This window comes from Gopherus evgoodei, chromosome 9, assembly GCF_007399415.2.
Source record: "Gopherus evgoodei ecotype Sinaloan lineage chromosome 9, rGopEvg1_v1.p, whole genome shotgun sequence".
Classification (NCBI taxonomy): domain Eukaryota; kingdom Metazoa; phylum Chordata; order Testudines; family Testudinidae; genus Gopherus; species Gopherus evgoodei.
This window is the reverse complement of record NC_044330.1, coordinates 42,946,410-42,972,411: the sequence shown is the minus strand read 5'-3', so window position 1 is coordinate 42,972,411 and position 26,002 is coordinate 42,946,410. Positions and strand designations below refer to the sequence as shown.

General features: G+C 44.6%; 1 long non-coding RNA gene across 1 annotated transcript in view; it reads right to left on the bottom strand.

The window, feature by feature from the left end:
- Positions 1-271: 271 nt before the first annotated feature.
- Positions 272-26,002, bottom strand: part of LOC115658120 — a 42,874-nt gene continuing 17,143 nt past the window's right edge. Inside the window, exon 3 of the long non-coding RNA XR_004002162.1 lies at positions 272-425. This is a non-coding gene — a long non-coding RNA (uncharacterized LOC115658120). The remainder of the gene's footprint in view (positions 426-26,002) is intronic.

The window sequence follows — 26,002 nt, the reverse complement described above, 5'->3', positions numbered from 1 at the left end:
GCATACAAACAAGTTCACAGATTAGCAAACAATGGTGCCTGGTAAAGTATCAGTCTTTGCAACAGAACATCAGAGCTTCCCATTCTCAAACCCTGCCTCCTTTCGTGCAGCAGAAATACCAGTCCCACTAGCTCAGGCCCTTAGAAAGCTACAGAGGCGAGGACAAGGTGTGTTCCATTGCAAATGATCTCTTTTTGAACATAGAGGAACTTTACTGACAATACAGTGAACTGTTCATATTGCAAATGAACTCTCCATCCCCTACCTACTCTAGTAGATCTGAAAGATTTTCAAAGTGGATACAAACCTGTACATGTAGCTTCTTAGGATGAGGGCTCTGATCCTGCGTCTTGTGTGCGGGCAGACCCTTGCTCCTGCACTGAGTCCCATGGAGTCCAGTTCAGTCTCACCTAGCCGAACTGGCTCTGCAGTACAAGTACGTGTAAGGAAAAAAAACGTGTCAGTCTTTAATTTGGTCACTACAGTAAGCAGCTGGAGGACTCTGAATACACACAGAGTAAGAAGGAGCTGTTTTGCAGAGGCCACATATTCTTCTACAATCTGATGAGAAGGGCTGGGCTTATACATGCTTCATCGAGTTTGGCTGTACTTCTGACTGGGTATAATACCTTCCCCTCTAAGGTTCTGGTCCTGCAACTGGATACAGACTGACTCTTGAACCTGCACAGAACCCCACTGACTATGTTATCTTCCTTCTTTACAATAACTTATGATATAAATGAATATTGTTTTGTATGCTTTTACTTACTACTGTACAAATAAAAGAAAAATCACAACCAATTTTCTTGTCTATGCTTAGCAAAGTGCACATGGCTAAAATGTTCACTGTATTCCTGTCCCTAAGCCTCAAATGGCATCTTACTCCAGTATCATTTTGGAAATTAATTTTTGTAAAAAGAAAGGGGTTTGTGAGTCTTTGCCAAATCAGCTAGGAAGTAAAATAGAAAGATGACAAAACCCAACATTTTTAATGATGTGTCGAAAGAAAATGATGTTATGTGGTTCTCCAGTTGCACCCAGCTGTTAAACAGAGATACTTCTAATTCTTCAATCTGTACACAGTATCCCCAAACTAAAAGCTGTCTAACAGTCTGTGGATTTATGGGTTTTTGTTAATTGTGTCTGAACTAAGATCATCTAATTATAAAATAGATATTCTTCAGAAGAAATCAGACTTATAAAAAACAGTATGAAAAGAACCTAATGATTTATTGGAGTGACAATATTAAGTACAATTGCACAAAGCACACGGAGCCATTTAAATCAATGTCCCTAAATGTGGAGTAATATTCCCTATGAGTAAGGATGACAGAGTCTAGTCCATACTGTTTTACATGTTCCTTCACTTGTTTTAATTTCAACTTTTTCAAGCAAAACAATGACAGAATCTGATAATCATATTACCTTAGATTTATATAGCATCACACTCTAAAAAACAACAAACCTCTCTTCAAAGATAATTTAGTATTTTTAAGATGAGACAGATGTTAAGGGGGAGATTTTCAAAGGCCCAAAGGGAAGGTAGATACCTAGCTCTCATTGAAAGTCATTTGTGTTTTTGACAATCTCTCTCTACATGACCTGACCAAGGTCATACAAGGCCAAATTGTGATACCCTTATACTGAGCAGTACCTTACATCCTAAGTGATCTCAATCAAAGTCACTGGGTCTACTTGTGCAGTAAGGCACTGCTCAGAGTGAGTAAGGGATCACGTTACACAGTGAGTAAGTGGTAAAGAACAAGCAGACCTCATGAATACTGAGTCCCAGTCAGTAAAAATATTGTCTATAGGTGCATAATAAAATCCTGGAACTTCAAACTATACTGTTTACCTAAAATAAAGCTGTGTCTTCATTCATGTTTAATACCTTAGGATAATAGACAGTAAATAGATTTCTATATTCAAAATCTAGACTAAGGCTTATATGTTACCAGACCAAAGAGAAAATGTATTTACTGTATCTCTTCCTATATAGTTTGCAATTTTGCATGTAAAAGTACAGGGATGTAGCTAAACTTTTATAATGCTCTCTAGAATGCAGGCCTAGATGGCAGGGAGTTAGGTGCCTAAATATCTTTCAGGATTAGGGTCATAACTCTTTGATTCAATAAAATGAGAGAAAGTATGGTCAAGAGGAGGAAAGCCTAGTATTTCAGGGCCAAGGCACTCGGTGCAGACATTTGGCTCCACTGGCACTGTTACCTACGCTCTTTGGTGCATTAGACAGCAGCTTCAGGAAGCCAAATATTTTCACTTATATTTATATACCTGCCAATGACACACCCCACCTTCTCCACTGACATACCTGCTATGCTACAGCTTCTTAGGAGATCTGTTGAAGGCAGCCATATGGCTGTCTTACCCAGTGCCTACATTAGAGGAACACTTCCCAAGCCAGCTATGACACTCTGGCCCCTTTATTTTTTCCTATATAACCTATAAACGTGGTTGGTGATCAAAGTTTGGTTGTTCAGGGCAGGGAAATGTGGTGGTAGAAAGGGAGGTAGTTGAGGCTGAGAAGGGCAATAGGTGAGTAGAATACAGATGGGGTTTTGAATGAATGAATTCCTTATTTCCTTGCCTTTTATACTTTGCATTAATAGCTTATGTAGTCTAGAAACCTTAATTCAAAGGTAACAAAGTGTGTGTTGAGAAACACGCATACATATGTACTCACACATGCACCCTTTGGACTCTGTTGATATTTGTTTCTTAAAAAATAATTTCCTAATATTTTGATCCCTGAAGAGGACTCATCAGAAGCTGACAGACAGGATCCCTCCCTCATCAACTGTAAAATTAATCAAAACACAGTTCCTTATTCAAAGAGACACTCAATTTTAAATTATATCTTTTGTGAGATTACTTTTCCTAATGCTTTGTTGCAGTCTAAATTTGATAACCACCTGGTTTAGGAACCTTCAACTTTACACTGTTTTAAGCCTGCAGTTCCATATCTGGATCTCTGCCACTTCATTTCCACATTCATCAAAGCTTTGTGTGGGGGAACAAGATACACCATCTCCTCCAACTCTTCAGTCCAGTAAAAAGCAGATGGCTAATTAAGTAGACTGTCACTTTTTAAACTTTTATTTTTTATCTTCTGAAGCATTAGGCCCTGATCCTGTGCAGGGATCAACCCCATGGAGCTCACTGCAGTACTGAAGCCTTCATTTTCTTTTTAATCTATGCAAAGGCAGCTCTAGACATTTCGCCGCCTCAAGCATGGCGGCATGCCACTGGGGGCGCTCTGCCGGTCGCCGGTCCCGCAGCTTCGGTGGACCTCTCGCAGGCGCAGGACCAGCGGACCCTCCGCAGGCATGCCGCCCCAAGCACGCGCTTGGCGTGCTGGGGCCTGGAGCCGCCGCTGAATCTATGTACAATAGAAGATAATCTCTTTCCCACGAGGCATCAGATAGATCTATTCACTTACCTACATGGAACATATTTAACCCCTGATAGAATGCATACAGTAAAAACGATTTGCTATTCTAACTCTGAGAGAAAGGGTATCATTCTGCCTCCTGTCCGCATGGTGAACACTGAAGTCAATGGGAATTCTGGATACAAAGAGGTTGCAGGTTGGTGCCTATAGACTGCAATACATTTTGTACTGTAACAGGTGTATTTGGGTTTGTTATGGAGATTGCCAAGTTCAGATACCTCATCTAACATAATAGCAATCACTGCCATTTATGACTAAGTATGTTAATAAGCAACTTAATTGGCCACCTTCCCTAGGCTTCAAGACTAGGAGTTTCAAATGTGCCTAACTGCCATTGGAGTTGGTGTCAAATTCCTTTAGGCCCCTTTGAAAAATCCCAGACTAAATACTGTTTTGTGCCACTTCCTGAAGTTTTTTCACACGTCAGTGCAATCTTTATTTAGCTGCAGATCTGATTGACATTACAATGACTACACTGAAAAGATGTATCTTCACTGTTCCATTCAGTTCGGGAATTTAGCAGTCAGGTTACTCTACTCTAAATGCTTCAATACCCCTTTGCTTTCTGAGTTGAGAGTTTTTGCATATCACTGCTGCATTCCAATGAGTAAGGTCACAGTACAAGAGATGCAAAACTATGAAAAAAACACCCAATTTATTTTTTATGAAAAACATGGTTTGTAGAATAAATTCATTTTATAAATCTGCTATTCTATAGTTCTGTTTATGTTAGCTCCAGTGGTCTCCACTAAACAGTCAACTTTTACCAAAAGTGGTAACACCAAGTGGCTTCTGCAATACTGTACTTAGGTCCTGCTCAGCAAGATACTTAAGCATATTTACAATTTTAAGCATGTGTGTATCTCACTGACTTTCAGAGGACTATACATGCGCTTAAAGTTCCATATGTTCTTAATCATCTTGCTAAATCAGAGCCTTACTGATTTGATCCTACTCCCCTTTAAGGCAATGGCAAAACTAAAGTTGACTGCAATGAGCACATGCAGCCCCTAAATTTTTACTTTAGTTATGGGGACAGATATCACTGAGTGGTGGTTGCTGACTTTTTTGAGAGAGAGAGAGCTATTCTTGTATCTATAAAATATTCTGGGTCTCATCATCACTTCCTTAAATACCTTTAGAACCAAATCTTTCAACAATTCAACCAAGGTCTATGACGATTTTGCAGGCAAGGAGATTGCAGATCTGGTACCAGATTTTTGTTTTATATGTGCTTTAAGTATCACTCTTTATGTAGATAAGTGGGTGCTTAGCACAGCCCATTTCCCCCTGTGTTACTAGAATTTCTGTTAAGTTATTTGGGAGTAATTTAGATAACAAAAAGGTAGAATGGAATTCCATAAGCTGCATTGTATTATAAATGCCATCAAGACAGGCTGAAAATTACTGATCCTGCTTCAGCTGGAATTTGTACAAGTAATGTTATCTAAAGAATAAACATATGATGGCAAACTGAGCAGTACAGAATGAAAGCTAGGAAAGCTGAAGCTGGAGGCAAAGTAACTAAAAATTATCATATGTTCAGCCATATATCTGAATGTCTATCTAGATACCTTATGAGCAAACTACAGTCCTCTGATTTTCCTATGACAAATCACAATAAAGTATCTATAAAATGTTACCACTCAATTTTAGCTGCACAATGACATATGATGAAGAGTGCATCAGTCTTTCATGTTACAAAATGCCACATGTGCACAAGCAGATATATGTTTTATGAATCAAAGAGGTACTGTAGAAGTATATTTATTATTGTAGCATAGCTATTTATAAGCTGATTCATACCAAATTTCTCCACAGTATGTTGTTTAGATTAGCAGAAGTATGAGCAACTGTGATGTTGGCAGGGAAATCAGGCAGTGAATTTCTGTGTATCCAAACTATCCCTGGTTAATTCAAAATATCTGCTTTTATTTAGTACTACATTTGCTCAAAGCATGAACAGTATAGGTATTGAATGGTAACAGTATTGCATACAGTATCCATTGCATGTGTGTTGGACAGCACATCATAAAGTGTTTGTGATGGGACTAACCTAACACAGAACAATATGATGTAATATGCAGTATAGTAACTGTAATGAAAGGCTATCAGAAAGACAATATGCTGTGTAACGTCTTCCTCAGCAAACTAAAAGAGGATGGGAGGCCTTGTGGTTAATGTATAAGCCTGGGAGACAGGAAATCTGGGATTTATTCCTGGCTCTGTCTTGGATTTCCTGTACACCTTTGGGAAAGTCTCTTTGGGGTACATTTCAGTCAGGTTGCCTGCCATTGGATGGGGGCGGGGATAGTAATCTGTACTCACATTTTGGCACCCGCACCTCATTGTGGGCTGAGATATTCGCACTTCCACAGATGTCTTCCTGATCTGCACAAGCTGCAAACATTGTGAATGCATCTTTTGGTCCCATAATCTCTGAAGTCAGCAGAACAAGTCTCACCAGGTATGGCTCTTGGGTGATTATGAGCAGCCAAGTAAAACATTTTGAGCAATGGAAAAATGAGCAATGAAAAAAAGGTTAGAAACAATTTTGATTTAGGATTTTAATTGGCCTTGTAAAAAGAAGCATTTATTGAACTTCTGAAGTTAAAAAAATACTAGTCCCTTTAATACCAGAACTAACTCCTCAATTTCAAAATAACTGTTCAATCTTTTACTTTTAGGTGATAGAGACTGGAATCTTATTCCAGCTTTAAGCAATTCTCTTGGTTTCAGCTCAGTGGGATTTTGGATCTGGGAGATCTCCCTCTGCTCTAAAGCACTTATAAAGAGGGAAATGTGAACTGGAATATCTAGGCACAACCTCTGGCTCCTTCTTTCTGGTCTAAAGCATTTCCATAACTGAAGAATCACATCTTTTGTTTAATAAATAATTTTTAATATATTTATAGACTGGGATCAGGTTTCCAGAAGACCTTGGCTCCCATTTAGGCACTTCAGTGAAGTGTCTAGTTTCTCAAAAGTACTGATCACCACCCAACGGCTCCTATTGATCTCACTGGGAGCTGCTGGGTATGGATGAGTACTTCCGAAAATATGGATATTTATTTAGGTGACTAAACAGGAGCTGTTAAGTGCTGAGCTCTTTTGAAAATTTGAACCATAAATGACTGCTCTAAGTAATGGCAACTGGTCCCAGCAGCAGAGTTCTCCAGAATGTCCATAAAAATATGTTCTGCACTCCCAGTCTTGTCATTTTCCATCTGGCTCCTGGCCCTAATCCTAGAATGTTCCCTGCGCCAGGATTTGCAAAGGGACTGCACATAGTGCCTGTACTGGAGAGATCTTCCCCAAATGGCTAGGGTGGCATACAGGTGCCACAGCAAAGGCAACAGTTTCTGGGTGACATTATCTATTGAAGTGAGCTGGGAAACATATAGAAGGCTAGAGTTTATGCCATACAGGTCAATATCCCATGGAATCATAGTTAATATTTTGCATGAATTTTTTTTTTTTTAGAAATGGACTTTAGCAATAATGTTTTTGTTGAGTGATAATAGGGATAGTTTTTCTCACTGCTGTAAGTCAAAAGAAACTATTGCTTACTATGGAGGAGATTTGTAGCAGATTTGTACAGCAGAGCACAATTCAAAACAGTTGCACTGGGAGGGAGGCATGTAACTCAGCTGACATGTACAGGTCACACTGCTGGGTTTCTTGTGGGTTTGCGATGGAAATAGATCCAGAATAGTGATCCAGAATCTATGTAGGGGAGAGAAGCATGGTGGTAAGTAGGTGTATCCCAGACAAATTCCAACTTGGGTATTTACATTCTGCCTATCTAAACTCCCTCCTGCAACTCCCATTGAATGTGGTGGTCCCAACAATCATGTAGTTTTGCACTGGACTATTAGACACTTTCTGCAGTTTTACCCCGAGTGACGTTATTTCTGTGTACTCTCAATACTGCATAAGCTACTTTGACATCTTTCTAAATAAAATAAAATGTAAGATACTGTTATAACATTGATACTACAATGACCAGAAGACTCAGCTTGGGTCAGCCTGCTACTTTCTAACAAAAATAGAAAGCGAAAATGAAAAGCATATTGATATAATTTCCCCACTACAGATACATCAACTGTAGGCAAAAGAAATCCTTCATACTAAGACATCATCATCTTAATTTGACAACAATAAGGCCTGACATGTAGCAGCAGGCACATGTGCTGGTGGACGACCCAGCCTCTCAACTGTTTTTTTCCACTGCAGCCTGACCATAAAAAGATACTCAGTGTTTGTCTCCAGCAATTCTGCAGGACTTTCTTCAATAAAGAAACATAAGAAAATTCCTCACAATCAAAGCTAACTTATGGGAAAATAAAATGCACAAGAACATGACAGCCCAGCAGAAGACTAATCACTTGTCTGCCCCAAAGGCTGTTCGACAGCTAACAGCCAACGTAAGACAGGGTGCTGCTGACCCATCTTTACTAAAGACATGTGATCTAAAGTGTGACATCTAGATTTGGAAGTTGACAAGGTCAAACCACCTGGAATAGGGTGCACACTGGCATAAAACAAACCTTTTTTAATTTTCTGAATGCTTTTAAACTCCCATGACTATTAACAAAAGACCATAGCCTCATTTTGATAAGCATCTGTGTTGTATCTGAAAGGTATCATGTTCAAATCCTATCAAGGATGAAGCGCTATTGACTTTTTCCATTAATTACAAATTAATTCTGATCACTTTTTAGGTGACTAAAAGAAGCAATGAGAGCTGATGAAAGAACCTTTCATGTTAAAAAAAACAAGTTGGAAAATTAATTATTCGATTATGCCATGATGTGGGGCCAGAGACTTGGGTACATTACAGATGCTTTGTGTCACATTTCAGCTGCAATAGCAAAGAAAATGGCTCAAAGAGGTTGACCCCACTCATCTCCTCTGCTGCCGGTATAGCACAGAAGGCAAGGCACAGTTACCAAAAAGTGGGCTTATTCAGGGTGCAATTCCACACCACAGTGATCTTGAGCTAGGTGTTTGTCCCCTTATTCGGAGCTATTGTCATACAAATCACATTTGTAAATCTGCACCCACATGCCATCTTTGCATTGCACATTTTGTGAAGCGCTTCAGCTACAGAGAGAGACCAGATCCAGAAAAGTATTTAGAATCATAACTTCCACTGAAATCAATGTTTGCAGTATTGTTGTAGCTGTATTGGTCCCAGGATAAGACAGGTAAGGTGGGTGTGAAGTAATATCTTTTATTGGACCAATTTCTGTTACTTCAGCAATTGATCCATTAAAAGATATTCCCTCCTCCATCTTGTCTCTCTATTGAAATAGATGGATGTTAGGAGCCTAAATATCTTTGTGGGTCTGGTCCAAATTGTCAAATTCACCACTTGCTTATGCAGGGGAAATATCTTTGTCTTGGCCCAGAGTTGGAGTTTCTACTTAATAACTAGCACTACTGTAAAGTGACATACAGTAACTTACTTTATTTAATGTGCCCTTTCCAGCTCCTTTTATCATGTGGTATATGGCATAAGCCCTTTTTTATTATTCTGCAGTTCACCTTTGACACTAGTTTTGCTGTTATAAAGGGTATGAACAAGATCCACAGCAGGTGTAAATCAGTCTGTCCCTCAACTTCAGTGAAACTATGCCAGTTTACACAAGCTGAAGATCTAGCTCTGTTTTTGTATTTAGAAAAGTGCAAACGATCTATCGTTTATTCTGAAAAGAGATGACAATTTTCCCACTCTTTCTAATTACTGAACTTTGACATCCCTAGATGATTCCTTCAGCATCAGGGTTTGTTTATAATGCAGTCACTGTTACATTGGTTTAGTTTATTATTCATCCATTTGAATTTTGTGTTCCAAGGATGTTTCACTGAACATTCACTGTAAGACCTTCAACTATGACCACCCACATCCTGAAATTCTCTCACACATAATCTGAGGTCCTTCCTTTTGTTGGGACAGAGTAAATAAGTAATAAATTCAAAATCTTTTACAAAAACAGACCACATACATTTTTTTTCCAGCCACGTGTATTAATCCTACAGAATAATTTATGGTATTCTGAAAGTTTGTGGGCTTTTTTTGTACTGTGTATTTTTTATATATATATGGGCCTATTGTTGAGAACTTTAGTTCAATTCACATAGAGGAAATCCAGCTGCCACAGCTCAGGATGTCCTGTTGCTATGAAGGATGGTGGCCACTGATTGGCCAGTCTGTCATTGAAAATATAGCTATTTATGAGAGACGTTTTTGTCATTTTACCACTACTAAAGAACAGCAATTTCTAAAAATTCATTTTGTGAGAGGCTTTCTTTTAATAAACTAAGAATTACTGAAGGAGACTGGGGGAAATACAAACCCTGAGGGTCTCAGTAGGAGAGCACCTTGTCCTGATTTTGACATTGTGTAGGGGGAAAATAAAACAAAAACAATTAGCTCTGTAAATAGCAAAGGGATGTCTTCAAGTCACCAGTAGTGATCCCAGAAGCCAACTGCTGTTCCCAAGGGATCTCTATGGACTGGGTTGCCTTCCAATCCAGATCCTAGCCCAGTCCTGTGCGTTCCTAGGAGCAGAATTCCTGTAGAGTGGGTGGGTTGGAGTTCTTACCTCTCCAGCCTGGCCAGGCTGAGGGAAAGCAACTGTGCTTCTGACTAAACTACTCAGTCAGAACAGATGGACCTCATTAGCCCGATAACCCATCAAGGAACATAAACGGCTGGTTTCCTGTCAGATGGGAGAAACAGAAGGTCCTTTGGGGAGAGGCTCCTGATGAACAGTTGGCTTGTGAAGGCAATGTGGACACAGCTTGGGGTTTAAGGTCTCCTTAAAACCTGTCTTTTGCTCGTATTAAAAGGTTGGTTGCTACAGAAAGGATGAATACAGTTCAGTAATTAATCTGGACATTGTTTGTTAAATGACTCAAAATGAAGTCAAATAAATACAACTCCTAAAAAGGAAAGATTCTCTTTCATGAGCAAATACTGCGGGGACTGTCTCTTCAGTGCTGCTGTCTCAGGCCTTCTACAGATATTCAATATTAACTTGAGTTGATTTAGATCTTTACTAATCTTCCTGTAGGAGGGCGGTCTATTGCACAGAGGCCTTTTACTAACCATGTTCTTGGAAAGAACAGCCCAGTTCCTCAGGTTTATCCTTGTCTTGCCTGCAGACATCAAGGCCGGCTCTATAGTTTTCGCCACTCCAAGCAGCGCACCAAATTGCCGCCATGGACAGCGGGGGCAGTCCCTGTGCCCTTAGAAATTCCAAATAAAAAAAAGTGTTGACCACCTCTATAAGCTTGTCAAAATCAACCCAACTACTTCTGAAAAGCTTTCATCAAAAGGTTTGTAAGTCCTAATTAAAAAGAATAAAGCAACATGTAGAAGAAGTGACACACACATGGCAGGGTGGGACGATCCATAAGCAAGATGGAGACATACAAAAGTAAAATATAGATGGGGAAAGGGTTCCAGTGGCAGTAGAAGGGTGTATGTGAGTGAGAGAGAGGTCCCCCAATGCACTAAACCTACCTAATTAGGGCCTGATTCTGGATCCAGCCCTTGAGCAACATTTATGCACTCTGTGTACAAATGAAATGATTCTGAATACTCTGCTTTCTGTTTTAAGCTATCCAAAATAAAATACTAATTAAATAGGAGTAATTGCACTCAGTTCTATACAACAGATTTCACCACAGAATGTTTTTCTCCAAACAACTTTTGTTTAAAATATTAACATTTCCCCCCTCTCTTCAAAGACTTGCATTGTGTTAAAGGTCATTTGAGGGGAGATGGGAGGTTGGCATACTGGCCACATTATTTCTTCCTGTTCTACAGTAAGGAACATTCTGATGATATCAGGAACTGAAAATTCCCCTTTTCTGTAGATTTGTCAACTTGATAGGATTACAGTAGATGAAAGGAAAGCAAATGATGTACTCACTAGTCTAACAAAGAAATGTTCCCCATTAATCACACTGCAGGAAAAACGTGTCTGCAATGCATTCGTACTTTTCAGGTCAGAAACTGAACATTTCAATGTTTTAATTGTTTTCATAATAAAGACACAATATTACAAATATTTTTAGAGGATGAAGATTCTTTCATGTATGAAAGTTCTGCTACTGTAGTTTTTGTGAGACAAAGCCGGACAGTGCCATCTAGCGTTCCTTTGGTGATAAAGGGAATTGTATTTGTGTTGAGGATTTAGCTTTAAGATTGTAGCAATAGATGATCCAAATTACTTGGGTAGCAATGCATGCTGACCAGATTTGAATTTTCAGGTATATAGCGCTACCAGTTACTACAATCCCAGCTATTAACAATAAGACCACATACTATCAGGAACTGGTATTCTCATTTGAGAAACGTGAGAGAAAATACTAGGTTTTATTTTTTAGAAGAGTAACTGAATGTGAACTAAGCATCATTTAACTATAATCCTGCCAACAGCACAACTGGTATAAGATGAACAAGACAGCTGTATCTGCAGCACACAGTGCAGTATATGTGATTAAGTATTCTGAAAGAAGTCAGTATTTAGAAGAGGGTTGCATAAGCGTGTAGTGAAAAATATCAGACAACTTATTAGAAAGTTGCCTGGCTTTCTGGCCATTGCTAATCTCTACACTTTCAGTTGCAAGTGATCCATTCTTATTCATAGCAAAGAAGTGCACAACACAAGTATATATGGCTGGTTTAGGGCCCAATCCTGCAAACCCTTACAGTGCTCAGTATAGTTCAGATGGTCACAGAATATGGAGAACTTGAGTCTCGTGAAATTAAGGCTATAGGAATGCAATAAGAAAGAGGCAATAAGTTGTTGTGTGGATTGTTTGCCTTCCAATAAAAATCTATGGAAGCTACACGGGGATTTGCAGGGGGAAGCGGGAGCCCGGCATGTGGCATCCTCTCACCAGCAGCTGGGGCTCCCCCATTAAGCAGGCCCATCGAACCCTCATCCTGACAAGTCCCACCCCCCTTTACATGGACCCCTCTGACGAGACCCATCTACACCCCTCTGATCCCCAACCAGCTGCACCTGGACCCCCACCCCTCAAGCCCCACTCCTTCAACACCCAGACCCCCCCACTAAACTACATACAACCAACCAGACACCCCTGCTCAGCCTCATCTCCCCACACCCAGACCCCCCACCCCCACTGAGCCCTAACCACTTACACTTGGATCTTGCAGAGTCCCATTGTCCCTGCAGCCAAAACCCCTCAATGAGCCTCTGTGCATCCAGATCTCCCTCTGAGCTGCCCACATCCAGACTGCCCCACACAGAAACCTCATACCCCACACCTGGATCCCCCCACACTAAGCCCCTTTACACTTGGGTCCTGCTGGGCTGAGCCTACCCACCCACACCTGGTGCACTGGGCACAGATGGTGTCATAAACAGATAGTTAAGGGTTAACGTCTCTTTTACCTGTAAAGGGTTAACAAACAGTGACCTGCAACACCTGACCAGAGGACCAATCAGGAAACAAGATACTTTCAAATCTCAGTGGAGGGAAACCTTTGTTTGTGTTTTTTGGGTTTTGCTTTGTTCTCTCTGGGCTCTGAGAGTGACCACACGTACCTACAGGCTCTCTAATCTTCTATTCCAATGTTATAAGTATAAAGGTAGAAAGGCGGTATAGTCTTTTTATTTGTTTTCCTTTATGTGCAAATGTGTATTTGGCTGGAAGTATTTTAAATTGTATTTCTATTGGAGGAGGCTATTTCTCCAATTTCTTAAGCTGACAGACCCTGTAATTTTTTTACCATCTAAATTGCAGATAGACCTTTTACTTTTTTCTTTCTTTTTATTAAAAGTTTTGCTTTTAAGACCTGTCTGATTTTTTTTCCCCTGTTGAGGTTCAAAAGAATTGAGTTTGTACTTAACAGGGAAGGAGAAGGGAGGGGAAGGCTGGAATCCCTTTGTTTTAGATTCACGGAGCGTGAATCTGTCTCTCTCTCCAGGAGACCTAATTTCTCGGTGTTGTGATTCAAGGGGTTTGGATCACAGTAATCTTCCAGGGTAATCCAGGGAGGGGAAGGCTGACAAAGGCAATGGTGAGGAAAGGGGTTTACTTTCCTTGTGTTAAGATCCAGGGGGTCTGGGTCTTGAGGGTCCCCAGGGAAGGTTTTGGGGGGATCAGAGTGTATCAGGCACTCGAATTCCTGATTGGTGGCAGCTTATCAGACCTAAGCAGGTAATTAACATTAGGGTAATTCATGCTAGTACCCATATTTTGGATGCTAAGGTTCAGACTTGGGAAAGACACTATGACAGATGGGCAGGACCCCAGGTGTTTCTGGGGCAGGCCCGGCCCTTGCACTGTGTCAGGATCAGGTACCGAGTGGGGAGGAGGGGGCTTTAGGGTGATCTCCCACCTCTGTGCAGATGGTTTGTACTCCCCACTGCCATGCTGGAGCCACATTTATTTATTGACAAATAAAATTTGCAGAATTTTAAAATATTGTGCACAGAATTTTAAATTTTTTGGCACAGAATTCCCTCAGGAGTAAACTGCTGAGCAATACCAATACTAAGTAATGGGGGGCAGTGGAGGGAGGGAAGTGAAAAACTGGTTTTGATGGATAGTCACTTTAGTCCAGATTCTTATCTGTGATGTCCCCTTTGTACTGCTCCAAAGGGGGTGGAATCTGGCTTTCTCCCTCTTGCTGGGGATCAAGGTTATTTACATCTTTAAGTCTTTGTAGGATTAGGGCCTGAGTTTATAGTTGGTATTATCATGCTTTTACTGCAAATTGAGAGAGGAAATTTTGAGTTCTATTTAATGGCTGTCATGGGAACATACTGTTCCAGTTGTAGAAAAAGATGCCTAAACCAGACAGCAAGTGAAACATTCAAACTGCATACAGGCAGAGTCCAGCACTTCCAACTTTGAAATTTAACTTTAGGTTTACCAGCTATAGCATATGAAATATCTCAGGTTCAGCACATCTCCAGAATTATGCTTGTATTAGGGATGCCTTCCATCCCTAAATAAATATATCCCACACTTGGACTCCGCATCTTGTACATTCATCTCTGACAAGTGGGGGCAGCCAGCATGGAGCGTGTGAGGCAAACCCAAGCCTGCAATTTTTACATTCCTGTGAGTGATATTTCTTCTGGAGTACTGGCAGGGGCTTTGTTTGTTTGGATTTTTTATTATACTTTCTTTTAGAAACTCACTGCCACATCTCCCCAACTGCTCCAGCTGTGTTATTTATTTTATTTAAATATGTAGAATGTCTATACTGAACACTAGGCATTTACACTAGTCCAAGTTTAAAAACAGACATGTTAATGATCATATTGTGCACTGTATACCAGAATGTTTAAGCAATAGGAAAAAAAAAATCAGACACACTGGATGAGACAATAGATTAGCAAACTGATGGACTAGTTTGATTACAGATGTCTAGCTGCACACTTGCTTTCACAGAATTAAAGCCACCTGTGATTCTTTAATAGCCAATTTTAAAAGTGAGCTTTGCAATATACATATAGATCACAGTCTCACCAGTATAAATTGAAGTAGTTTTCTTCCTGATATGGCTCTCCTGGAATCAGCTACTCACATCTCATCTCAGTACTATGTGAAATTCTTCTTTCAGGATTTGATCCAAAGATAATGGAAAGAAAGACTTCCATCCGGCTTTGGATCAGGTCACTAACTACACCTAGCAACTCACGTGATATCAAGAGAGTAACATGGGTGTAACTGTAAGCAAAAATGCTGTCCAATAATTATGTTTAGTTAAAACAATTATATGTGTATTGTATTTTTTATTTCTAATATCTTGACTTGCTGGGTTGGAGTAAAATAAGAGCAGTGAACATAGCCAGGGACTGTTATTGTAAGATGAAGACTGAAACAAGTAGCTGACTATTCATTTAATTTTGGGAATAAAGGCAACTTTTAGTTCTGACCAGTAGACTCAAAAATACATTCTGCTTAAAAGAAATATGGAAGCAAGTTATACAGTTACTCTTTAAAACAAAAAAACACAAAGTTGGCTGAGAATGTACACTGATGCTGTATCTTCTGTTTCTATGTGATAAAAATATTTAATCGCATGAGCTGTTTCTTTCATTTGAGCATGGAGGGAAGACAGTGTAGATTTATTTGTCGTTTGTACTGGAAAGCACAGATGGTTTAACTTCGCTGGCAACACCCAGAATCCTGACTTCATAAAGAGGTTTTCAATTTGGATTGTATTAAGTTTTGGATCATTCCAAGACACTAGCACTGGGATTTTGTTTTAAAACAAATCCCATTTCAAAGTTTAATAAAAGGAGATACTCAAAATTGGGGGAAAAAACAGTATCCTTTAGCCTCATCATGAAAGCCATTTAAGTATAAATTAACAGTCACAAAACACATGCCTATTATAGCCCTGAACAAAAACAAAACAAAACACAAAAGGCTCCAGAAGGTAAGAGAGAAAAATAACTGTGATTAAATGGCAAAATACGGAAGTTCATTTGAACCAAAGAAGGTAGGAGGGGAGAGAGGGAAAAAGGAACAGAATTCCAGACCAGTGGAAGCCAATATAAAATGGAAATTAGGAAGGCTAAGAGGGGATGTGAAAAGCAATTAATCAAAGACATTGGAAAAATGCATCAAGGATATTAGAACCAAGAAATCTGTGAAAGAATCACTGTTTGATGGAGCATCAGAAGGTAAAGGGAGCAATTGAGAAGGATAGACTTTGTTTCTTTGCATCAGTCTACCAAGGAGGATATTGGAGAGGTACTTGCTCTTTTCAAGTGAAAAAAAGGAAGTACTGTCAGAGACAGAGGTAGGGTTGGAAGAAATTGGTAAACTAAGCAGCAACAAGTCACCAAGAGCCAAAGGTATTCCTCTGAGTTCTGAAGGAACTGAAGAATGAAGTGACTGAGCTTGCTAACAAAATTACACAATCTCTTATTAAAATCAGCTATTAAAATCTGCGAACTACAGGATAACAAATATTGCACCTAACAAAGAGGTGGTAGAGTGATTCTGGGAATTCCTGACTAATTTTATAGTTTAATATTGGGTGAACTGATTGAAACAATTATAAATCATCTAGATCAGTGGTTCCTGTCATGGCGCCCGCCAGGACATTTATGTGCGCCCGCCTGGTGCTCAGCAGGGGAAAGAAGCTGCAGCCCTGTGGTTGCCAGAGACAGAGAACTCCAGGGCTGCGGGTGCTGGTGCTCTCTGTCCCCAGCGGCTTCTTCCGGCCCCGCGCCTGCTGGGGACAGAGAACTCCAGGGCTGCGGGCACCGGTGCTCTCTGTACCCTGCAGGCACGGGGGGCGCGGCTTCTCTCCGGCTTCAAGAAGAGAAATCACGGTCCCACGCCTGCTGGGCACAGAGAACTCCGAGGCTGCAGAGAAGCCATGGCCCTGCACCTGCCGGGCACAGAGAACTCCAGGGCTGCAGGGCTGCCACCAAAAAAACCTCAAAAAAACACTCTGCCTCTGCAGAATGGACCGAATGATGCCCCATAGCATGTGCAGACACAGGCACCTGCTTGGTCCACTGGTGCCTGGAGCCGGCCCTGTATGTGAGTATTCTTCATGTACTGATACTGCTGTTTTCTTGTGCTTTGCAATTTATTATTTTTTTAACATTTTGCTCCAAAATGAGTGGTTCAAATAAGAGACAACATACGTATTATTTCAATCCAGAGTGGGAAGAATATTAAATATGATGTACAAATACAAAATAAGCCTTGAAAAATTGTTGGCACCTGCCACACTCTTCTGAAAACATGAATGTGCTACTGGCCACAAGAAGGTTGGGGACCACTGGTCTAGATGAACTGGGACAAAACAGCACAGCTTCTTTAAAATAAAATTATACCTCTCCAGTCTACCAGAGTACTTTGAGAGTGTCAACAAAATAATAGCTAAAGGAGAACAAGTAGATACAATTGATTGGGGTTTTCACATGACCTTTGGCAGAATCCTTCACAAGAGGCTCATGGTGTCAGAGGGTAACGTCAGAAAATGGGCTATGAGAGAAGATAAAAAGTAGGGTTAAATAGCTAATATATATATATTGTACTAAAGTTGCTCTGAGACTGACCTCCAGCCTATTTTGAATGATACAGAATCATACGACTGGAAGGGACCTTGAGAAGTCATCTAGCCAAGTCCCATGCCTCCTAGCAGGACTAAGTATTATCTAGACCAGTGGTTCTTAACCTTTACTACAGCCTGAACCCCTTTGGTTCTCAAAAATATATTCTCACATCCCTTATCAAAAATTGTTGAAGTAGGTCAGTTCTTTAAACTAAGATATATCATAATTAAAGAATGAAAGAGAGAGAATTATATATTTATTTTAATTTTGCAGTTAAAATTTAAAATTTAACACAGTAATAATAATAGTTAAAAAATGTAAAATGTTAATAAATACATAAGTTTGATGTATCAGAGGGGTAGCCGTGTTAGTCTGGATTTGTAAAAGCAGCAAAGAATCCTGTGGCACCTTATAGACTAACAAACGTTTTGGAGCATGAGCTTTCGTGGGTGAATACCCATCTCCTCAGATGCATGTAGTGGAAATTTCCAGGGGCAGGTACATGTATGCAGGCAAGCTAAAGATAATGAGGTAGTTCAGTCAGGGAGGATGAGGCCCTGTTCTAGCAGTTGAGGTGTGAACACCAAGGGAGGAGAAACTGGTTTTGTAATTGGCAAGCCATTCACAGTCTTTGTTTAATCCTGAGCTGATGGTGTCAAATCTGCAGATGAACTGAAGCTCAGCAGTTTCTCTTTGAAGTCTGGTCCTGAAGTTTTTTTGCTGCAGGATGGCCACCTAAGATCTGCTATAGTGTGGCCAGGGAGGTTGAAGTGTTCTCCTACAGGTTTTTGTATATTGCCATTCCTAATATCTGATTTGTGTCCATTTATCCTTTTTTGTAGCGACTGTCCAGTTTGGACGATGTACATAGCAGAGGGGCGTTGCTGGCACATGATGGCGTATATTACATTGGTGGACGTGCAGGTGAATGAACCGGTGATGGTGTGGCTGATCTGGTTAGGTCCTGTGATGGTGTCGCCGGTGTAGATATGTGGGCAGAGTTGGCATCGAGGTTTGTTGCATGGATTGGTTCCTGAGCTAGAGTTCCTATGGTGCGGTGTGCAGTTACTGGTGAGAATATGTTTCAGGTTGGCAGGTTGCCTGTGGGTGAGGACTGGCTTGCCACGCAAGGCCTGTTAAAATGTGGGATCATTGTCCAGGATGGGTTGTAGATCCCTGATGATGCGTTGGAGAGGTTTTAGCTGGGGACTGTATGTGATTGGAGTCCTGTTGGTTTCTTTCTTGGGTTTGTCTTGCAGTAGGAGGCTTCTGGGTACACGTCTGGCTCTGTTGATCTCTTTCTTTATTTCCTCATGCGAGTATTGTAGTTTTGAGAATGCTTGGTGGAGATTTTGTAGGTGTTGGTCTCTGTCTGAGGGGTTAGAGCAGATGCGGTTGTACCTCAGTGCTTGGCTGAAGACAATGGATCGTGTGATGAGCCCGGGATGGAAGCTGGAGGCATGAAGGTAGGCATAGTGGTTGGTAGGTTTTCGATATAGGGTGGAGGTAATGTGACCATCACTTATTTGCACTGTGGTATCTAGGAAGTGGACCTCCCGTGTAGATTGGTCCAGGCTGAGGTTGATGGTGGAGTGGAAGCTGTTGAAATCATGGTGGAATTTTTCCAGAGTCTCCTTCCCATGGGTCCAGATGATGAAGATGTCATCAATGTAGCGTAGGTAGAGAAGGGGTGTGAGTGGACGAGAGCTGAGGAAGCGTTGTTCCAGGTCAGCCATAAAAATATTGGCATATTGTGGGGCCATGCGGGTGACATAGCGGTGCCACTGATCTGGAGATATATATTGTCATCAAATTTGAAATAGTCTTGTGTGATGATAAAGGCACAGAGTTCAGCAGCCAGTTGTGCTGTGGCATCATCAGGGATACCGTTCCTGACAGCTTGTATTCCATCTCTGTGTGGGATGTTCGTGTAGAGAGCCTCTACATCCATGGTGGCTAGGATGGTGTTTTCTGGAAGGTCACCAATGCATTGTAGTTTCCTCAGGAAATCAGTGGTGTCACGGAGATAGCTGGGAATGCTGGTGGCATAGGGTCTGAGTAAAAAGTCCACATATCCAGACAGTCCTTCAGTGAGAGTGCCAATGCCCGAGATGATGGGGCATCCAGGATTTCTGGGTTTGTGGATCTTGGGTAGTAGATAGAGTAACCCTGGTCGGGGCTCTAAGGGTATGTTGATTTGTTCTGGTGTTAGTGTAGGGAGTGTCCTGAGTAGACGTTGCAGTTTCTTAGTGTATTCCTTAGTGGGATCTGGGCCTGTAGGATTTGAGGGAAGTGGCCTGTAGAATTTGGTGTTGGAGAGTTGTCTGGCAGCCTCCTTGTGGTAGTCAGACCTGTTCATGATGACAACAGCACCTCCTTTATCAGCCTCTTTGATGATAATGTCTGGGTGGTTTCTGAGGCTGTGGATGGCATTGCGTTCTGCACGACTTAGGTTATGAGGCAAGCGATGTTGTTTTTCCACAATCTCTGCCTGTGCACGTTGGCGGAAGCATTCAATGTAGAGGTCCAGACTGTCATTTTGACCTTCAGGAGGAGTCCATGTGGAGTTCTTCTTCCTGTGCTGTTGGTGGGAGGGTACCAGTGCACTGTTCAGTGTTGTCCTGAAAGTATTCTTTGAGTCGGAGACGGCGAAAGTAGGCTTCCAGATCGCCGCAGAACTGTATCATGTTGGTGGGGTTGGCAGGGCAGAAAGAGAGTCCCCGAGATAGGACAGACTTTTCTTCTGGGCTGAGTGTGTAGTTGGATAGATTGACGATATTGCTGGGTGGGTTGGGGGTACCACGATTGTGGCCCCATGAGGCAGGCAGGAGTTTAGACAGCTTACAGTCCTTTTTCCTTTGTAGAGAGGTGAAGTGAGTAATGTAGATCTCCTGTCTTATTTTAGTGAAGTCCGTTTGTATGGAAGTTTGGTTATTAATGAGAGTCTCCAGGTTGGAGAGCTCTTTTTTGATGTTTTCCTGTTTGCTGTATAGGATGCTGATCAGGTGGTTCCTCAGTTTTTTTTATAGAGTATGGCATAATCTCTCACTGTGGTCTGTGTAGTATGTAGATAGCAGTGGATTTTTTATCTTTAGTCCATTTGGTATATGATATCTGTCTGTATTTGTGCAAGTTTCTTCATGAGGTTGATGGATTTCCACTCTATACGGCTAAATGCAGTGCCTTGCATGGTGTCAAGTATCAGAGGGTAGCCGTGTTAGTCTGGATCTGTAAAAGCAGACTAGGTTTGATGAAACAAAGTAGTTGTACTTACGTGCCTGTGATTAATTTGTGTTTTCGATGATTTACTTTCTAAAAAATCTGGCAAGTCTCACACCCCCAGAAAGGGCATCTCGCACCCCCAGGGCGTGAGTGTACCCCAGGTTAAGAACCACTGATCTACCATCCCTGACAGGTCTTTGTCTAATCAGCTCTTAAAAATCACCAATGGCGGAGATTCCACAACTTCCCTACACAATTTATTCCAGTGCTTAACCAGCCGGACAGTTAGGAAGTTTTTCCTAATGTCAAACCTAAACCACCCTTGCTGCAATTTAAACCCATTGCTTCGTATCCTATCCTCAGAGGTTAACAAGAACATTTTTTCTCCCTCCTCCTTCTAACAACCTTTTATGTCATTGAAAAGTGTTACGCTGCCCGCCCTCCCCCTGGCCTCCTCTTCTCCAGACTAAATAAACCCAATTTTTTCAATCTTCCCTCACAGGTCATATTTTCAAAACCTTGAATCATTTTTGTTGCTTCTCTCTGGACTTTCTCCAATTTGTCCACATCTTTCCTGAAATGTGGTGCCCAGAACTGGACGCAATACTCCAGCTGAGGCCTGATCAGTGAAGAGTAGAGCAGAAGAATTACTTCTTCTTCGAGTGATTGCTCATATCCATTCCAGTTAGGTGTACGCGCCGCGCGTGCACATTCGTCGGAAAACTTTTACCCTAGCCACTCAGTGGGCCGGCAGGTCGCCCCCTAGAGTGGCGCCACCATGGCGCTCCATATATACTCCTGCCGGCCCACCCGCTCCTCAGTTCCTTCTTACCGCCCGTGTCGGTCGTTGGAACAGTGGAGCGCGGCTTAGCTGACCTCCACTTCCCTAGCTACTCGTTTTCTCGTATATAATTATGCAGTTATAACACTTATATATATATATTTGTATGGTTATACGTGTTTTCTTTGCTAACATGGTTAGTTTAGTTAGCGGGGTTCAGGAAGTAGCCCCTTCCATGAGCCCAGTGCCGGAGCCATGCATGGCTCACCAGATTTTCAAAAGGGGCCCGGCTTACCAGAAGCCGCGGCCGAAGAGAGATCTACATGACTCCTGTTTGAAGAATCACACTTGACAGATAAGTGCCCCATTTGCAAGGCTTTTAAGCCGAGAACAAAAAGGTGCGGGACTTTCACTTGCCCCTCCACCTTGGGCGCGGAGCGATGTTCAAGCGGCGGGCAGAAGCGCCTCCTCGGCACCGGACCCCGCCGGTACCACCAAGGCCTTCCGGCACCGACCGTCGCCGGCACCGATGTCGACTCGGCACCGTTCCCTTCTTCCGAGGTCGAGAGAGTCTACGATTCCTGCTGGTGCCTGGCGGCTCCCCGGCACGCGCCGTGGTTGAGCCCCCTGCTCCCGCTACTTCCGTGCCACCTGCATCGCAGCCAGAGAGCTCGCCTCAGTTGCGTTATCCGGCCTGCAGAGGCACCGATGACTTCGGCTCCGTCGATTCCAGTCCCCCAGGACCAGGGAATCCGGTGCCTGGCAGCTCCCCGGCTCGCGCCGTGGTAGAGCTTACTGCTCCTGCTGCTTCTGTGTCAGCTGCACCATAGCTAGACAGCTCGTCTAAGATGGCTCGCCCGGCGCCGACGACGTCGGCACCGTCGATTCCGGTCCCACGAGGGCCGTAGAATCCGGTGCCTGACGGCTCCCCGGCACGCGCCGTGGTTGAGCGTATTGCTCCTGCTGCTTCCGTGCCAGCGGCACCGCAGCCAGAGAGCTCGTCTAGTCGGATCGCCATGCGCTGACACCTACTACGGCACCGATGACGTCGTCACCGTCGATCCCGGTCCCATAAGGGCCGTAGAATCCGGTGCCTGACGGCTCCCCGGCACGCGCCGTGGTTGAGCGTATTGCTCCTGCTGCTTCCGTGCCAGCGGCACCGCAGCCAGAGAGCTCGTCTAGTCGGATCGCCCGGCGCCGACGCCTGCTACGGCACCGATGACGTCGTCACCGTCGATCCCGGTCCCACAAGGGCCGTGGAATCCGGTGCCTGACGGCTCCCCGGCACGCGCCGTGGTTGAGCGTTTGCTCCGGCTGCTTCCGTGCCAACGGCACCGCAGCCTGAGGGCTCGTCTACGTCGGATCGCCCGGCACCGACACCTGCTGCGACACCGATGGCGTCGGCACCGTCGATCCCGGTCCCACACGGGCCGTAGAATCCGGTGCCTGACGGCTCCCCGGCACGCGCCGTGGTTGAGCGTATTGCTCCGGCTGCTTCCGTGCCAACGGCACCGCAGCCAGAGCTCGTCTACGTTGGATCGCCCGGCACCGACACCTGCTGCGGCACCGATGACGTCGGCACCGTCGATCCCGGTCCCGCAAGGGCCATAGTATCCGGTGCCTGACGGCTCCCCGGCACGCGCCGTGGTTGAGCGTATTGCTCCGGCTGCTTCCGTGCCAACGGCACCGCAGCCAGAGCTCGTCTACGTCGGATCGCCCGGCACCGACACCTGCTGCGGCACCGATGACGTCGGCACCGTCGATCCCGGTCCCGCAAGGGCCATAGTATCCGGTGCCTGACAGCTCCCCGGCGCGCGCCGTGGTCGAGCTACTTCTCCGGCTGCTTCCGTGCCCACGGCACCGCGGCCAGAGGGCTAGTCTAAGTCGGATCGCCCGGCACCGACACCTGCTTCGGCACCGTCGATCCCGGTCCCGCAAGGGCCGTAGAATCCGGTGTCCGACGGCTCCCCGGCACGCGCCGTGGTTGAGCGTATTACTCCCGCTGCTTCAGTGCTGACGGCACCCCAGCCAGACGGCTTATCTAACTCGGTTCTCCCGGCACCGGCACCTACCGAAGCTCTGATGACCTCGGTACCATGGATCCCGGCCCCACGAGGGCCGTCGAATCCGGTGCCTGACAGCTCCCCAGTACGCACTGTGGTTGAGCCTGCTGTTCCCTGCGCGCCGGAGATGTTACCAACGGCGAGGGCTCTCAGTGCCATGACGGAGTCAGTGCTGCCTGACCCGGGCACCGCCGGTACGGGTAATACAGTCTCTTCAAGGGACTGTCCCCTGTCAGTACAGCAGAGCGGCACCGTCTATGATCACGGTCCCGCAGACGCGCCAAGTCCTGTCGGCACACCGGACACCACTGGCAGTCCCGGTACTGTTTTCCTCGGTACGGGTCACACTCACTGCACCGGTCGGTATCCCGTTCGCCGACCCGCTATCGGCACCGTTCCGACATCTGGCACCGGGGCAGGTACCTTGACTCCTGTAGCTCTTCTCCGAGCCTCGAGATCTCGGTCGACCTCCCGACACCGTTCTGGTTGCGGGTCTGGTTCTCGTTCCAGGTACCGATACGCCTCCCGATGCCGGTCCCCGGTGCCGAGTTGGGCAAGGTCCGAGTGAGTCAGGGACTCGGCCCGTGCCCTCTTTTAGTACCTCCATGGCCGTCCGAACACACATCCGTGTCACCCCATATGCGCGGATTTTATGCTCAGGACCACGATCCTGATATCATGGCCAGCGGGCGCCAGCCCCGAAGCGGAAAGAGCCTTGGCGAATGCAAGGTGTACTCTGCAGGGGCCCTGCACCTCTGGGGTGCGAAGCAACAAGCCTTGCTTAGCTGCGATACTTATAGCACCTGGGTGGAGGAGTTTCTCCCTCGAACCTCCCACCTAGAGTTCGCTGCCGTCTTGGAGGACGGGGGAAAGGATTTACCCTTTGTTGGTAAAGGCATCTTCGCGGCAGAGACAGCCCCAGACTGCGAAGCCTGCTGGACAATAGGGTCCTAATGCGTCTCAGCATGTATACGCCTGCGACCAAACGCAGGCCTTTATGGCCCCAGCCGCCATACTCTGTGCCTAGCCAGAGGCAGAACTCTGGAAAACGGCAAGGCCAAGGTGGTCGCAGACAAACGTCAGGCCCCCTAAAAAGCCAAAGTCGAGGTCCCTCGCAATTACCACTGGGACCAAAGACGGACCTTCCAAGGTTCACCGGAGGGCGGTGTACCAGTCGCAGGACGGGATCCTGATCCCGCTTTCTCCTGGCATGGCCCCAGTTACTTTTAGGTCGCTGGGTCCTGCGCACGATGGAGCATTGGTACCACCTTAAAATTGCTCCAGCCCTGTCCCCCTTCAGCGGACAAAAGGGGCTAGCGGTTTTACTCCCGTTATGCCCTAGTCCCCCACTCGACCACAGGTCAGACCTTCCTGGTCCTGCATGGACTCAACCGGTTTGGGATAAGGTTGAAGTTCTGCATGGTATCCCTGGGAACCATTATTCCATCCTTGCCTCCGGGGGGCTACTATGCCGCCCTGGATAGGAAGGACGCGTACTTTTGCAATGCCATCTTCCCTCCGCATGGGAGATGCCTCCGCTTTATAGCCAGCGGTGAATACTCCCGGTTTACGGCCATAGTCGCCGCCTACCGTAGCTATGTCGGATATGCGTTTTTCCGTATTGGGACGATTCGCTTATCCGAGGAGACTCTGACACACAACCCACTCAGCCGTGGGCATCGTCACGGTCTTATTCACAGATCAAGGCCTGATGATTACTATAGAGCAATCCACTCTGGTTCCCACGCAGAGGTTGGGCTTCCTAGGGGCTATCTTGGTCTCCTACCTAGCCGGAGCCTGCTTATCGCAACTGCGGTTTTAGGCGATGGCATCAATCATCTGAGGTCTGAAGGCTTTCCCAACGACCTCAGCTCGTTCTTGTCTCAGTCTCCTGGGTCCATGGTTGCCCGCAAGTTTGTAACCAACACGCCAAGCTCCGCCTCCGTCCTCTCCAAGTCTGGCCCACCTCGGCGTACCGCTTGGACAGGGAGCCAATGGTCATGGTAGTCACCGTTCCCTCGAACGCCTTAGGCTCCCTAGAGTGGTGGCTAACCCCCTCCTTGGTGTGGACAGGATGCGGTTTCATCCGCCCCAGCCCTCACTGCCCCTGACGGCGGACGCATCATCTCTCTGCTCGAGTGCTCATGGTCACCTCCGAGCTTAAGGCCTTCGGTCTTCTAGAGAGCTGGCATTCCTCATTAATGCCCCAAAAATCAGAGTAGTCCGCCTGGCGTGCCAGGGGTTCCAGCGGCAGCTGCGAGGCCGTTGTATCTCGGTGTTTACAGCCAACACAATGGCCAGGTGCTTCATAAGCATTCAGGGGGGACATAGTCCTCCCCCCTTTTTTGTCAGGAGGCCATCCATTTCCGGGTCTTTTGCATGGCCC